This window comes from Lates calcarifer, linkage group LG15 (assembly GCF_001640805.2).
Source record: "Lates calcarifer isolate ASB-BC8 linkage group LG15, TLL_Latcal_v3, whole genome shotgun sequence".
Lineage (NCBI taxonomy): Eukaryota > Metazoa > Chordata > Actinopteri > Centropomidae > Lates > Lates calcarifer.
In genome coordinates, this window is record NC_066847.1 from 3,756,750 (window position 1) to 3,774,780 (window position 18,031).

Sequence of the window (18,031 nt, forward strand, 5' to 3'; positions counted from 1 at the left end):
TGTTTATTTTGACTTTGTTTTTTAATTTGTTTTTTGTTCAATTTGAGCATTAAAAAAGAATCTGGTCTGTGAGTTTTGTTGTCGAGGGCCACATGTCTGGGATGGGATTGGCAATAGCAGAAATTCTGTAATAAAAATAGCTCTGAAAAACAAAGTTATCACCACTTTTCAGATGTTTTGCATAATTAGTCATAACATAAAAGTTTTTGTTGTTAAGAATTGTAGTATTTCCTCTTTTGGCAGCTTTATCTACTGCTTCCTTGTGACAGAAAATGCAGTTTAGTGCTGATTTCCACATTCAAACTCACCATTTATCAAGTCTTTCTTGACAGAAACGATGAGCTTTAGGTCATAAATGTGCATATTGGAAGTGGAAAAACACCAAACCAAGTGTGTGTGTGTGTGTGTGTGTGTGTGTGTGTGTGTGTGTGTGTAAAGACTAATAGATTATGGACTCTTGTCAATTTCCAGGTTGGAGAGAAAACTCCCAACCACAAAGCATTTAACCAAAGTGACACCTGAGGAAAAATCAATGGCTAATTTAAGACACCACTTTTTCATGTAGGTGAATTGTTTCTGTCCTTTTGTCTCTGGTGCTCTCATAAGACTGGCAGTAATGAAAAAAAAAACACGGTAACACTCCCTTAAAGTTATTATTTCCTTCTGTAAAGTGTCACTATTGCTAAAAATCAATGACTAATTTAAGGAAGCATTGTTTAATTGGTTCCACTGATGGGAAAAATGAAAACGGATGTGTAAGTAATGAAAAAACACTACTTGCCTTAATTTGTCAGAGCAGGTTACAAGCCAACCCTATTACAGTCCCCACTCTTAGATTTTTTTTATTGATTGTCTGTAGTGCAGGGAATTGCCGTTAACTTTAAACACCTGATTTCTTCCCTGAGGATATTTAACAACATCTAATCAGACATATACAAAACCAAGAACAGTGAGGCTTTTAGTACGATGAATGACACTTGTAATTTGGGTTTTCCCTTGAAAATGGCAATAATCTGTGATAATAACCTGTCTGTTCACCAGTGAAAAAGAACCATACATATACAATGTTACTCTGCCTGACACATAATGCACTTAAGATTCTAACAAACATAATCTAAGTTTAATTTTATCAGCGTAGTTTGCTCAAGGAAGTCTTTACAAATTGTGCCCTAATTTTTAAAATCACATCACATCTCTAATTTCAAAAACTCTGTGTTGCTCAGATTCCTCTCAGATGTGAAGACTGGAGCTACTTTCTGAGGAAACTCTGTTTGTGTCCTCTGTATTTTCTACTTCACTTTCTACAATTGAAATTTAAACATTAAGGATATCACAATCAATTAAATGGTTAAATTTGAGCACTTATAGGCAAGCAAGACCAGAACTGTTTTCATACCAATGTGAACAAGACTTTGAAACAGCAGTTTGACCTAAATGACATTAAAGAAAATATAATTTAACAGTTAACTACATAACATACAGAATATAGAAGATACAGAAAATTCCTCTCACTTCACTAGTTTTATACAACTTGCAATATTGTAATTAAATTATTATTGTAAATAATTTTATACAACTGCTATATAGTAAATTAAACCAACCAACAGTGTATAAAATAGTTATAATAGTGTAAAATAGCTGCTTGCATGTGAATGCATCAGTGATTCTAATCCAATTATATAAAAATGTAAAACAGAGCTTCACTATTTCTAAAGCCCTATGTGAGGAGAACCAGTTGCTGTTTGTGGTTTGACTTTTGCTGTTCAAATGAACTTCACGGTTACAGACCGGACACAAATGACTGTGGTTTATTCAAACTCACATCATTGAAATCTCATGCAAACGCCTGGGTGTTTTAAATACGTGGTAAGCTTTTCATGTCAGCGGTGTGCTGCTGATGGGGCAGCAGCTCTGCAGCGTTTTACACCTGTACCCAGTGAAGTCTTAAGGTCACTCACAGGATTACTTGTCTTACACCTTTTTTAAGGCGTTGTGTCACTGAGGCTGAAAATCACCATGCAAATCCTGTTATCTGGCCCCAGTTCACAGAATCAGGGCCTCAGCCATCAACATATTTACCATTTATGGACATATGCCTTACATCCTGTGCCACCGGCCAAATCCTCCCCTCCTCTGCTGCACTACCGGCTAATATTCTGTGTATCTGAACTGTGAATTGTGGTCCTCCCCCACTGTAACAAACAGATGGCCGCTTCGATCTTGAGTCATCACAAACCCATTACTAGAGTGACTTGTCCTCAGCCGGGCCGCCTTGATTCGTGCCCGATGGCTCTCGCCAGTGTTTGCTCAGGCTCTTAAGTCATCCTCGGGCTTCGTGACACACTGTGTTTGCTCAGGTTAAATGGCTTGTGTTGCCCATGGAGTCCCCTGATTGGCTGTGACACTGCAGTGTTTGACGAGCGAAATGACACCGAGCAGCCCCCACCACACAAAATGTGTTTGGCTGTTTGAAACAAGTTGGCTTTTAATACAGTGTGTTTACACACCAAAAAGCCCTAAGTGTGTTTCTATCTGTGTTGCCAGGGTCTATCAGTGGCCAGACCAGTGAGCATAAATCATTCAGGGGTAATTCAGAGGAACAACAGAGGCTCTAAGAGGAAAAAGCAAGGAAATTATAAAGCCTCTATAATGGAGGCCCCTATTACAGCTGCTGGTCCAGTTTAAGAAGGCCTTATAAATGGTTTTATTATCTAGGAGGCTCTATTTTGTCCAGCCAACCAGCACTAAGCCTGCATCTGTCCAAAATCACTTAGTGAACTCTATTTTACTGTAGTCCTGAACACAATTCTGGGTTGTAATCAAAAACTTCCCAAAACATCCCCATTTTCATCAGAAGTTATGATTCCCAAACCCTAACTCCAGTCAACATTTTTCTCTTGTTTTCCATTTCTTTCTTCTTTTTTTTTCTTTCATTTTTTTTGGTCAATTACAGAACATACTGAAAATGTGCTGTAGGACACACCAGGGTCATAATTGTTTTTTAGCAGTCACTCCTGTGCATGGATCAAAGGTCTTGGAGAAGCTGCTGACTGCTGGAACAAGTCATCGTGCTCTAATTTAACAGAGCTGCTATGTTTTTAAGGGGGTTTCAGGCAACGCCACTGGTTCCCCACTCATTACACTTCTTACTCTCTTGTTGATCATCTTCCTGCTCCAGAGCAGATGAAACACAAAAGTTGCACCCCTCCCCCCTCAACACAAAAGCCTGTGACAGTAATAAATAGCCTCCGTGATACAGGTTTAGAAAGCTGTGAAATTGGATATTGAGATGCTCTCCGGAGCTGCGGGTTGGGAGTAGTTTCAGACTAGACTGTGGGAATCATCTAATCCGATCACCGGGAATGTAAGACGGGCTAATCGCCTAACGGGCCCGGTCTCTTGTACCCCCGGGGCAATGGTGGTGGGGAATTGATGCAGAGCTCGTTTTGAATGGGGATTTATCAAGTCTTTAGTTTCACAGACACTCGTAAAAACACTTTTATGTCTTTGGCTTGTCAAAATGTTGGTACATTAGTTGAGCGATGAAATGTTATTCTGTCCAGTGTATGAACTGTGCTACAATGGAGAAAATACTCCAGCAAAGACAGTGTTTTAATAGGTTTTCATTCTTTATTATATTGTGTTATGTTGTGTTAAATCAGGCTAGTTTTTGACATTTACACACTTAAACAACTCCTAACCCAAACCCAATGAGGAGACCATATTACAATGGACAAAAATAAGTTAAACTGAACTGGTAATATGTGGACACTAATGTAGAGCCGTTTGGAACTCCCTTTCTTTATTGGTGAAATGACAGCCTGACTGTCACATTCAACACATGGTGCAAACTACCTGCTAACGCTCAGCTCTGCAGTCAGTCTGTCCATACAAACTCACCTCAGGCAAGTAAATTTGGCTACATATACATGTACGTATGTAGGTGCTGGATAAGGCTGAGGCAGTTGGTCCCATGTTTGCTGATCAAATTTCATTAACATTGAAGTGATCTAAATTGATATTTCTCAGAGTATCTTTAGCTTACATAAATTGTTTTTTAAAAAGTAGCATTACCAACAGCCAAAATTATGAAATAAACATGTTTTGTTTTTTTTCCTCAAAATACACAAACTCATTATTTCCAGATTTTTTGTCTACAGGTGTAGAAAGGCTTCTTACACATTATTTAGATCATCACTGGTCAATAACACGCTTTATTACAGCAAGTTTCATAAAATGTTTGACCCACAACATTTACTCTGTGGAGGAGAATCCTCTGAGTGCACCATTGTTTTTATTAAGGAATAATTCACAAGAAACATTACTGATGAATGAATAAAATGTACAAAAGGATACTGAGTTGTAAGGGAAATTCATCAAACACTGTGGTCATAGTCCAGTTTCTTGTGTTTCATGGATAAAGGCCTCAGAATATATTCATCCAACAATAGTCTGGCTTTCAGACGTTTAGTGTCCCATGGGGCTCTGTATTTTTGTTTTAGAGGCTTTTCCAAGAACATTTTGGTGAAAACAGGTGCCAAAATTTTGAGAATTCAAAGAATTTTTCCAGGACCGTTAACAGCTATGGCTAAGTTTGGTCTAAAAATATCAGTATTGGCAACTTCCTCCCAAAACTTCCAAATCGGTGGAGCCCTAACCCCGTCCCTCCAGCCCTGGCACGCCACCCGTCTCTTCACCTTCCACAATGTCGTTTGATCTCTGCAACACTGTCAACTCTGTGGATCAGCCTCACGACAGACCTTGTAGCCACAGCCACCCAGCGAGGTGGCTAACCATCTGTCACCGGGGCCCAGAGACCTTGGGCGGCAAAGGGCCCAACCTCCCCCCAACCCCCGCTCCCCTCCACCTCTCCACCCCACCTGCACCCCCCCCCCCCCCCCCAGGGCCCATTAGCTCTCCCTAATGCAGCCGCTGTAGCTCCGAGAGGGCCCCTAACAGGCACAAAATGGACTGCTACTTATCCTCCTTAATTCCCAAATGAGTTCTCTTTAGCGTATACATAATTCATTTCTTGAAGTCACTTGCGGGCGCCTTTCACTCGTTTAGCAAATACTCATGTCAGGTTTATCTTTCAGGTGTGTAAATCTGATCGCGGCTACTGTAAACCTTATGGAGAGACTAATCTTGGTGGGAAGGAAAATATCTGTGTGTGAAATACAGATGCAAAAAAAAGAAAAAGTAAAGGATGAGTGTGGATTTCAGAGTCATGCAATATGATTTAAATAGCAAGTGAGGAGCCGTGGAAAAGTATACTAATGTAGTCAGATGAAGACAGATATTACAGGGGTAAATTTAGACCACCTCACATTCATAATACCTAATGCCCTTTAAATAGGCTTAAGAGGAGGACTAGAAATAGGCCCTGATAATTAATTATTTTCAGTAGATTTCTTCTTCTTGCTTTCGTTTCCACAGGCGTATTAATTCCCTCCCTGTGAATATGTGGCAGCCATGTCAAATCTACTAAATAATGCACTTGTTACGATACACCTTAATTTCTTGGAGAGAGGAATTCATGGGGTATTCGCCAATTAAACTGAATGCAGGCAGTAATGTTTTAGTAATATTTTTATTAAAGTTGCTCTGTTTCCCCGTACGAGTTGAACTGTGATGACTAATTTGAGAGAGGCTGGGGGAAAGGAGTGAATATTAAATGTGTGCTCAGAAGTATTCAGTCAGTAAATGGAACTCTTTATCTAACAATCAAAACAAGTTTGCAGTAGAGATTAGAGTGGATTTCAGGGGTCATCAGGCAGTCAGTCGAAAATGCTAAACATAAATGTAATACAGTTTAACTACTGTTGTTGCATGAGGTCATTTCTACAACCCAGAAGCACCATGTCTTAGTCTAAAATTACATCACGTGTCATAAATACATACAAACTAAAATAAGCAAACAATTGTCAACATACAGAAGCAGTTCAGACACTAAAATGCCAGAAAAATAAACCCTGCTGTGGTAAACAGTCATATTTAAGGCTCTATCGCAAAACACATGTCATAAATAGGAGTGACAAAGATATCTCTGGCTATCACAAAACCTGCAAAACACACAGGACAAGCACACCCTTCTTCTCATAAGCCGCATGAGAAACAAAGGCGTAGTGTGATAGCGCAAATGGCACGCTTCCAGGATCCCCTCCGCAAGCCACACGACGAAGAGCTGAGTAAATACAGTACACTGGAGAACCTGTGAGCACAGACACAAAGGCTGCAGGAGCAGGCCGTGGCAGCAAGCTGACCATTACGAAACCACTCATGTGAGAAGAGATTTTGCTCTGGACCCCTGTTGCCTTGTTTTGGCAACAGAGGGCAGGGGGACCAAGTGCTGAGCCAGGACAATATGTTTTTTCAAATGCCCCTCAGCCAATATTTATTTAGCTACAAGCTGGCACGTCTGAGGAGCTTGGAGCAGCCAAGATGGGTGCACAACCGTGATTTTCAAGATGTTACAAACATCAGGCTTCAATATGACTGACCTCGCTAATGTCCAGCAAATTACAAATGAGTTTTGTGTGCGATAAGTGCTGCAATGCCACATTTGATGATGCATTATGAGCTGGCCGTCAAGGCAAAAAACAAGTAAACAATTTAGTTATTTACCAGGAAAGCAGATGGAGTAAAATAGTTTTCTCAAATAAGAAACTGGTTAGGTTCTCATTCTGGCACAATTTGAAAGGCCAATACAGGGCAGTAGCGTTTCAATACAGTCACAGCAGTAATTTTTGGAGCTAGTTATAGTTTGTAAATGGTGAAAACTGAGGTGCAGGATAATAGCAGAGCTCTGCTTACTGCAGAATTGTGGTAGTAGGAGAAAGTGAGGAGAGAGGAAGCATGAGAGAGGGAGAGAGGGCTCTTTATTTATTTCTTTCTAGCTTTTAAAACAGATGGTTCCTTATGTGCCGAGCGGAAGTGTCTGTTAACTCAGTTGGCTCACTATTGGTGGCTGCCGGCCAATGACAACAACGGGATCGGGGAGTGTGAGCAACAGTGCAGTTTGCTTTCTTCAGATGCTCTGCGAACAGAAGGATGGCAGCCTGCAGATACTGTTGCACGGCCACCCAAGCCTGGCAGTGCCAGAGCCGGCACCCATCGCACCTCACGGCAGCACCCGCTCCGCCTCTCTGCTGCAAGTGTGGGTTACAGGACAAACAGGGGCCAAGAGCACAGGGAAGAGTTCAAGTTGTAAAGCTGAATTTAAATGTTATTTTCAGGTTATTGATTGGAATAACACCTGGATGGAAGCTTGTTTATATGATATTAGTTAAGTTTGTTTTCTGCATTTTTGCTGTCCAGTGAAACTTCAAATATTGCTCAATATTGAACTGAAAAAATTATATTCATTTTGAGCTTTTGTTTTTCTTCTTGTGTTTCACTGGTCCCATAGTATGACCCAAAACTTTTTTATTCCATTACCCACAGGGACCTAAAGTATTTCCCCTTATTGACTATTGCACTGCATCCTTATGCTGCAGAAACCTCTTGAAAGCTTTAGTGGAGAAAGAAAAGTTTACTTCTCATGCAGCACTCTGACAACTGAGATGACATGAACCTGCATTGAAATTTAACATTTCATCATGTGGAGGGAAAACGTAGTAAAACGAAGTACAACATGACTCTATCAGGCGAAGGTTAGATGCAAGTTTTTGAAGGCTGACGAGACAGAGACAGGAGTGGACGGATGGGCTGGGGCTAACTGGTTAGCATGCTAACTTCAGTAGAGGAGAAGAAGAGATAAAAATAAAAGCAAAACAAGAGATAGTGTGGCGTTGCTTTCCACTACTGAAGAAAGCTCTTGGCAAGTAAAGGAATGAAGTTTGATGCTGAACTCACAATGTTTCCTCTAGACTGAGTAAACAGCTGTTAATGCTAATGTTGGCTATTTAGCAATAGCAAAAACGTACATATAGCACCTTTTAAAGAAACCAACATTGTCTTTTAGCAGGAGAAAGGACGTCAACTTTCAGGTTAACAGACACAAGAAGTCATTGATTCAAATGGAGAGTGAATGAAAGACAGTAACACAGAAATACCACCTTACTGCTATTGGACCAAGCAGCCACAAGACATCATATCATGTCAACAAAAACTGTTAGTATGCAACATACAGTAAGACATTTTGCAGCATTACAGCAACGTCACACCACCTCCATATTTAGTGAGGTCATTGGAGAGGTCATTTGACAGGAAAACTTGAAACACAGGTCATTTTAAGTGTAAACAAAAGACTTAATAGACATATTTCTTCTCAGAGGACGGTCTTGTTCAGCCACCTCAACACTGACAAATGTTTAACATACAGGATGGTATATGGCACATGTGTTTATCCAGCCAGACTTATCACGCTGTGATGAGAGTATCTGTATGTTTTTTTGTTTGTTTGTTTTTTTACACACTGAACAAAACAGGACTACAGCATTTCTGCTATAGTCTAGCTTTGGGTTTTACACAGAGGCAATGTCCTTTTCTTTTTCTTTAAATGTTATTTTGATGCATTTTTTTTGCCTCATCTTAAGCACCCTGAACTGTCTTTGTGTTTGAACAGAAAAAAAAAGTACCTCGCCTCATCTGACAGTCAGAATAATCAAATTACTGATGCAGTCTATATGTCTTCACACCAAGAGGTCCGGGAGGCGTAATCAGCCTATAGGAAATTTGTCTAATTAACTAGTTGATTAATCAGTATGCTAATGAAACCATATTGATACAGTTCCATGTATCTGGTTTGGGGCCTAGCGAGAGATGGGATCAAATCACAGCAGCGGGACAGTTGCTGTGCTAAAAAGATGCAACGAATGTCTGGCAATATGTTCCTCCACACTGAGGAAAAAAACACACGGAAACACTTCTGTGTCTATCCATATGGCTGCGTTTGTAGTGCATCTGGCTCAGCATGCCATATACAGTTACCAACCTATATTTCCAGTTGTATTCGCACCTCACGATGCTGCACGCAAAGTGAAAATTAAAGGCAGAAGGCTTGTGTGACGGGATTAATTAGACAGAGGCCAAGTGAAGTCACACTCCTCGTGGCAAACATGCTCCAACCCTCAATTACTCACAGTGAACAAAGCAATTAAAAGGTCTGTCCTATGGAGTTACCTTGGACTGGATTGTGAGCTGTCTATAGTGAAACCCCCAGGGGCCTAAGGAGCTCCGCTAGCCAGGTCCACAGGTAGGTAATTACTATTGATCAACTGGCATTAGAGCATGTGAAACGACATTGTTATTTTTGCCAGGGCTCTATTTTAGGTGTCCACTTCAACCGCGGGGTTGTTTGGTAGCTGAAGGTCTGATAGCAACAAGGGGAGTTGAATGTAGATAGATAGATAGATAGATAGATCTGTGAGAATTTACGTGTAAACATAATTTATGTTACTTTGTTATATAAAGGCACAATGCCTTTTGGGGTTAATGGGATGCAATGGGCGGTACATGGCAATGGCTAATCTTTACTAGGCCACTGGTCACAAGGATTCTCTTGCATATGGCATTTTTAAAATAAATATGAGAACTATAAGCAAAGCAGAAAATTCAAATATGGGAAACCGATGTTTCTAGTTGACCACTGTCTAGTCACTGCTGTCCAATATCTGTGGGCTCAGAGACACTTTGCAGTGAAAACAATGCTTACAGAGAACAGAGCATCATCTTGTCTGTACTGTAATTAAAACTGGTGTTCAGATTTTCCAGTTTAGCAATAAGGGTGGAAGAAGGAAGCAACAGAATTTAGTTGAAATGTCTTAACTTTAGAGCTGCTAATACTAAAAGAAAAGATTTACCTGAGTTGTGCTTAGTTTAGGCACAAAAATGACTTGTTGGGTTAAGGGAAAGATCTTGGATTGGGTTCTGCCTTTTTATGTTATATTTTTATCTTTTCTTTACCTATTTTAGTTACTCTTGTTTCTTGCTGCTATAACATGTAAAGTGGGAAAACTAAAGTCTATCTTATCTTACTTCTTTGTTAAGGTTAAGGAAACTCTGCCTGCATGGAAGTCAGACATGCTACTATACATGCCACCACACCTTCTCTTTTTGTCTTGATACACAAAGAGCACACACTCTGCCCTGCACTGCCACTAAAGTGGACATTGGACATAAATTGTGAGGCTCTCCATCATCCAGTGTGGACATAATTCTTAGGGATACTGAGCTGGAAGCAGATACATGATGTGAATGTACTGACATCTCTAACAATGTAGCAGTGAACTTCCTGTGTGAGCTTCCTCTGCCCCATCAGCTAATGCTCAATATACTACAACTACAGAATACAAACCCTGTGCACTCCTATTAATTGTATACAGATTGCTGTCCCACAATAGATTTGTTGACTGTGTCTGCCTCTTCCTGCACACATACACACAATGCTCTCTTATTAACTCTGCAGCATGTTACCCTTCAATAGACTCATTCACACACACACATAGATATACTCATGTATTTCCATTCCCTCTGACCAGAGCAGTGACCTCGGGGCAGGGTACACCCCGTCACCACATTGATACCACCCACCCCTGTCCACACACGCACCACCCTCTCAGACACTTGATTGATTTAGATCGATCGTTCCAGTGTCGTGTTTAGTCCCGAGCCAGACCGAGTCACCGCCGGATCCCACTGATGATGTTTACTTCGTTTGACTCCTTGACAGAGCCATTGTCTCATTCACACTCCCTCCTGAGTTATTTTTTTCTCTGTCGCCCACTTCCTCTTTTTTTTTTTCTCCCCTCTCTTCTCTCTCTCTGCCTTTCGTGTTGCCTCACTTTCCTCACTTTGCTGCTTTCTCCCTTCTCCTGCAGCTATTCTTAGCTGGGAGCTGTGTGCAGTGACTGTCTCTACCTCACAAACAAAAAACCTTGAGGGAAGAGTGATTAGAATACAGGTTTGTACCTCAAAGCGATGATTTTTTTTTTTAGAGACTCTAGAAGTCCATCCAAAAAGTGCCTGTACTCTGGGTCCTTGGAGGCCTTTCAAAGTTTAATGTGCTGTAATTGAGACTCCAACAGAGGATCCAAAGAGTCTTCCAAGAAATGATCCTCTAACATCAAACTCTCCGCCATTTTAGTCTTGACTTAACAGGATATTTTCTTCGGATGGTAGCTTTTTTATTTTAAATCTGACTTTTAAGATCTCCTGTTTGAATTTTTCTCCAAAGCATCATTTTGTACTAAAAGTAATTTCATGCTTTTTGTAAATTTTAGATTAAATGATTCCAATATGTACAGATAAGGGTTAGACAAATGACAAACAATGAACTTTAAAATTCAACTTATATGCCAACGTGTACAAGAGGTCCTTAAAGTACTCATAAAATGACTAAACATTTCAAGATCAACTAGGCAAACTCCATCTGCAGATGAAAATCATGTAATTTGATTAAAAGCTCCAAACCAGCTATTAAATGCATATTGAGGTGAGACTGGACTTTGAAAAAATAGAAATTTCAACATCTAAATTTCCATGTCAGCTGAGCATACTAATTTATATATTTTGTCACTATATATATGTGTGTGTGTGTGTGTGTGTGTGTGTGTGTGTATATATATATATATATATATATAATTACCTTAAAGTAAATAACAAACATGGACACATTTGCTTCTCTGGAATACCAAAGCTAGAAAACATTTACCTCAGCTCCTTTCCTGTTCAACATCAACACATCAATCAGGGATTAGAAATTAATTTCTTGAATATCAGATTGACTCAGAAACAGCTCAGTGTCTGTTCTGCTGCTGCTGCTGCTGCTGCTGTGTGTGTGTGTGTGTGTGTGAGGACACAGCTAACGAAATCAAGCCTTCCCAGGAAAAAAAAAAAAAAAAAACAGGCTCAACTTCAGCAATCCTTGGCTTAATTCTCATTGAAGACCCAAATTGACATGTCTCCCTTATGATCTTGACATATTATTAAGATTTAATGGTGGAATTATGATCATTAAAACAACATGACTGATACAGGGGGCAGATGATGAGCTATTCATTTAACCTACTCTTCCTGTAATAATATTGAAACAGACAGTCTGCCAGTTATTAGATCATAATTAGCTGGTGCAATCTGTACGGAATCTGAGGAAATGACGCCAAGTTAGCGGCACAGCGTGGTGAAGCTCGCTCTCCGTTCAGGCTGAGAGAGACATGCAGACGTTGGCAGCCGTTTTGTGTTATAAAGCAGCCGTTTTCTGTCAGTTTCATGAAACAAGCAGAGTGCAGGAGTCCATGTTTGAATGAGGAGGAATATAATGAAGCAGATGGTAGCTAATGAAAATAACTAGCACTGTTTTAATAATAGAGGTCCCACCCAAACATCAGCCGTTGTTTTGACTGACATTACATTTTTACTGTGCTTTGAGACCAAGAGAAGTATAAGTGAGGGTCCACACTACAGATCATCTTTGTGCTCACTTTTATTGTCTTCTTTCTGTTCATCTCTCTTTCATTTCCTCTCTTTCTCTAGCTCCCCCATGCATACATACAGTGAACACATGAAGCTCTGTGCTTTTCCTGTACGGCTGAGTAACACACCCTGGCTCTCTGATTTCCATAGTGTGTGTGTGTGTGTGTGTGTGTGTGCACGCACCTACATCAACTGTGCCAGTTTAGCAATGAAAAATCTGCACCCTCAGCTGTTTTTCCCTTTGCACAGAAGAGAGAGAAAGCACAGTACTGTAGGCATCCCTCTCTCCTAGCTCCTCCCTCCGGCATTTCTCCAGGTAGCGTTCGCCAAAGTCGCCCTATTAATAAGCAACATATTTGATTTTCAATGTGAAATGCATTGTCTCAGGCCCCCACAACGGCATGAGATGTGAGACGTATGGTCGGGGCAGAATTATTCAGAGGAGTCGGAGAGTGTGGGAGAGGTGTCACGCCACCCTGGGGCGCCCAACATGCTTTGGGTGGGTGAGAACGTGGAACTGAGAACGTGGAGCTCGCCAGCTCAGACGCCCCAGGTGAGCAGGGAGCCGAGAACGCCAAAACCTCGCAATTAGATTTCATTTTCCTTGTCACAACATGAATTGTTTACCACATAGAACCCATAGAAGCTCCTGTAACAACTGATCAGTGGTTTCACTTCAGTTCAATTCAGCTTTAATTATCTCTGCTAGTGCAATTGCATGTAGCAGCTCAACACCCAGATCAACAGATGCACACAAAGATAAAAAAACAACAATAAAAACTGATGAAAATTAGATAATTCGGCAAACACCAGACATCAATTAAAGACTGACATGAGTTTGGCCTGTTATACAAATCCATATGTAAATAAAAATGTAAAAGATTATAAGATACTTTTACAGGAAGTTGTAACTATCTCTTTGGAACCCGCAGCCAGGAATGGTGGCTTACTAATTTTGATTTCTGGAGGCAGCTAGGCTAGCTATTTCCTTAACAATCAGTCTTTATGCTAAGCTAATCACCTCCCAGGTCTAGCTTTACAGTTAATATATAAATAATAATAATCAAAAACAAATAAAACAAGATCAGACAGGCTTAAAACACATACAGTGGTTAAATGATAAAATAGGTGAAACAAGTCAAAATCAGTCTAAGTTTATGTAGCGCTAAACAGAAACAGAGTTTGCTATGAGTGAGACATGCTAGTTAGTGAAGGTTAGTGTCCAGCAAATAACCTGTCACTGCACATTGTTGGATTATTGTTTGCTTATTTAAGGTTAAAGTTACCCTAACATGCGTGTATTTTGTAGCTACCATTTGGCCGACTGTTAGCTAGCATATAACAGTAACAGTAACTGACAGTGACGAGGATTTATCCAGTTTGATGGCAGTAAAATGACACAGTCGTCTAGTAATGATTAAGATGATAATGATGTGATTAACTTTTTCCTAAAGTCACACCCCTTGTTATTTCAAGCGCTATGTGTGCGCTGTGTTGTGACCTAAAGGCAAAGTAAACCTTAACCCACCATCTGTTTAGTAGAAGTGCCTATTTTTCTTTTGCATTGCTTCCACCAAGAAAAGCCATCTTTGCCTCTGATTTTCCATTTTTAATAATAAAACTCTAAATTTTTGCTACAATAGTCAGATACTGGTTTATTCACAGCATGGGAACCAAAACAATCCGCTCAAAGAGGCCAACAGTAGCTTTAGTAGGGTAGGGTAGGGTTTTTGTCATGAGTGTTAATCATAATTAATCTTACAAAAGATATTGCTTAATGCATGTTTATCATTTATGGAGCACACTGCTTAGAAGCACAAAGCATCAGAATACTGCATCAGAAGAAAACAATGATTCTGCAGGCATCCCATTTTTAGAAACACATCTGTTCGTGATGTCCCGGAACAGTGGAAGGTGGTGTTTTCCTTTAAACTGTGTTTACTCTTTTACACTGATTTGGATAAACTCTCTTCCTTAATCTATTCAAACACTTCCTTCATAGATATTGGTTGGCTCGTGGTTCAATGTTTTTGTAGGAGGAGAGAAATCTAGGCTGTATATTTAAATGAACCTGGAAACAAAATCAAGTGCTACAAACAAATTACATTTGATATTACAGCAGGTTTGAGTCACAACAGAAATAGAATAATTTGGAGACTCAAACTGATCAAAATGTGGTAGGTAATCTGCAGTGGAATTTGACTTTAAAATGTTTTCGTGAGATTAAAATCATTTCTTTGCTTTGTGACAAAACAACTAAAGAATTAAAAACAAAGTTTTTCAGTTTTGTAGGTTTATCAGCTGTTAAATTGATAATTGGTGTGTGACAACAAAGAGGTCTTTTCCCCTTTTTGTATTTTTTGGTTTCTTGTTTTTTCATTTTATTCCCACTAAAGGTGTCATGCTTCTTAATGAGCCTAATGAGGATAACCTGGGGCCTGCCACCACACCTGTGACTTGTTGCCCGTTACTGCTCCTCCAGTATAAAGCAACGTAGGTCCTCTGTTGCTCTGTTTGATGTGTGAAGTTTTTGGGCACAAAGCAGTTCAGTCTGTTGACTGTATTTCTGACACAAACTTTTATCTTGACTTTAATGTCGTGGGTTAATTTCCCAGAAAAAAGCACGTAGGATGTGGAGACTCCAACAAAAGCACGTCTCCAAGTCACAAAGTTCAGAGACTATTTGCAGACAAAACAATATCATGAGATGGAAGCCTGCTGCTTGGCCCATTGCTGCCCTTGGTTAGGGAGTGGTGAGCAGCGGTGACTGTGTCCTGTGCTGATTACAGTACTGATGGGCCTCCGTTTGTCACTGCTCTTGCTAGCTCCAGCACTGAGCAGCAGGGTTCCCTGATTACTTAATTGCTTGTAAGAGCTCATTAAAGCTTCCTATCCATCATAAGTCGTATGGCGAGTATCAATTTCAGAGTGAGAGATGGAGAGAGAAAGAGAACGAGAGATGCTAAGAACTCTGATGAGCAATTAGTGATGTGAAACGCCTTTGAATTGTTACAGTTTAATTTCTTTGGGAAATATGTGGAATTCATCACATGGATGGATGCTGCTGTGTTACCAAGTGATAAACACAACCCTAATTTCTCTCTCCTTCACCTCTGAGAGTTTTAGACTGATAAGACTGGGGAAAGTGGGTCTTTTTCTTCAGACTACAATGAATAAAGTTGTGTGGATCCAAGATAACAAAATAAATAAATTATAAACATTTTTTTATAAGAAGTAGAGAAGGTGCTTGTTTTTTCCAGCCTTTGCGGCATATTTCTATTGTTGCATCAGGACAAAAGATGCATTTCTTGCCTCTGACTCCCCTCAGTTAAATTCACTTTTCATCATCTGAAGCCCAACACCTTTCTAGTTAAATGGTCATTTTCATGGTTTCCACTGATGATGGTCTTGATGGGTTATGGACTTTTGCCATCGTCTTTTTTTCTGCTGTGATCCCAAAAGGGAGGGGGAATAACATCCAGTAATTTGGATCCATAGCTTAGAAGAGCTTTACAAGATACTCACAATCTTACCAGGTGCAAAATTAGAATTGGATGCTGTTCGTATTAATTGGTGATCATTTGCAAAGCGGGTGGAAAAAACGTCTTTTGCCAAGAGCAAGTCTTACAAGCCCCCAGCTGGGGTTGTCAGGGGCAGGCTTGTTGGCATTGTGGCAGCATATGTTTGGTGCCAAGAACACCATTGATTTGCATTTCTTTTATATGAATTTTACAAAGCAGAAATGCTCTTTTGTGTAGAAGTGATCCCAAAAGTGAGTGTTGCAATTAATCACAAGTGAAATTTATCGGCTGATGAAAAGCCATAATTCTACTTGCAATCTTTTTTTTTTTTTTTTTTTTAAGAAAAAGTGGCAGCATCTGCAGTGCACTCGCACTCGCTTTTTGATGAATGTGCCTTTAAAGCTGTGCAGTTTGGCTCCATTTAAAACTGGCTTGAAGGAAGAAAAACAGCAGTGCGATCTTTGAGATACTGCAAATGCCATAAGTCATGAAAATAGTTCTTCTGTCTCAAAAACAAGCACTGCATAATGTCATCGAGTGACGCAAACTTGAAAAAGTGTTTGCATGATTGAAATGAGATTGTGACATGATAAAATGGATATTAAGTAAGATTTGAAACTTGTCTAGAATTGTCTCAATATCGTGAGATCAAGATGCAAATAACTCTCAGCACTCAACAACCTGGATACAACAACCTCACAGTTCTTTCAAATATTGATTCAGATTTGAATCATAATTTTTTGATGCACCTACCGCACGTCACTGGGACCTATTGGGACATCTAATTGATCCAATTAAGCAATTAATTCTTTGGTAGGATTAGAGACGATCAGGCTTGTATGTGTAGAGACAAAACCGATCCTGCCAAGAGATGGACAAGCTCCAGATTTTTGCTTCATCTCCAAGATGGCTCCAGATGGGTTGGGGGCTTGAGACTCATCTGTGGCCAACTGGTCCAAACCTCACACTGAGACTAGCCTACAGTATCATAGACCCACAGTCCCCAAACAACACTCTGCAAATTATTCCTGCATCTTCTTGTCAATATTGGAAGATGATTATTAAATGATGCAGTTCCCTGCTGACCTCTATCCTCTCTGCGCTTTAAAGGTGCCCTGTGGAGTTTCTTTGTAAACAAACATGTTATGTTTACATTCACTGTTTCTCACTAAAATGCACTGAGTGAATCCTTCAGGTCTAATAAAACATGCTGAATGTGTTTCCAATTAAAGCAGCTATAATCAATATCTTTATAATGTATCAAGTGACAGTGTGGGTCTGTCAGAGTGATGAACCATCAGGAAATTATCTTCCAAACCTGCAGCTCTCCTCAGCTTTACAATTTGATAGCAAGTTTCAACTAATTGTCTCGCTGTCCCAGCTACAACTTTACCGGTGTCATTCTCTCTCACCGTTCTCATAGTGTTTGTTTTCAGTGCAAACAGCAGACAGACACAGTTACAAGGTAGCTAGTTAACATACTTAACTACATAACTACAGTGACTTGCTATCAGAAAATAACGAGACAGGCCAACCAGGCTGGAGGGAGTTAACATTGTAGTTGCTTTCCATCGCTGCAGACAGCTCTTGGTCGGTGTAGTTTCCAGGCTAAAAAAGACCTCCTAAAAAATTGGGTACCATAGTTTTCAGCAAGTATCACTGAAAGAGGCATGGGCAGTGTATTTTATTAACTGTTTTCAGCAGCAGATTAATACACATTTAGCACATTTGTGTGTGGGGGACTGAATCAATATAAACTACAGAGTAAACGTAGACAACAATGGAATTCAATGGTTCAGAAGAATAAGCTTTATCAGGCTTTGGATACACTTATAATACTTGTTAGTTAGATCAATTCATTGTAGGTTTTGGTCTTTTTATGGGATTTATTGACAATAACTGTACAATAAACTGGATGTGATACACACTACAAAGACAAATGAAGGACAGCGGATCACTCAAAATGGCCTGTGTGACTAAGAAGTATTTGGTGTTTTTTGGCACTTGTGAGAAAGAGTAAACTGTTGATCCAACAAACTTTCCCAGCCTCCAAGGCTACTTTGTGTCCTCCAAGAGATCCCCAGTGATCAATATTA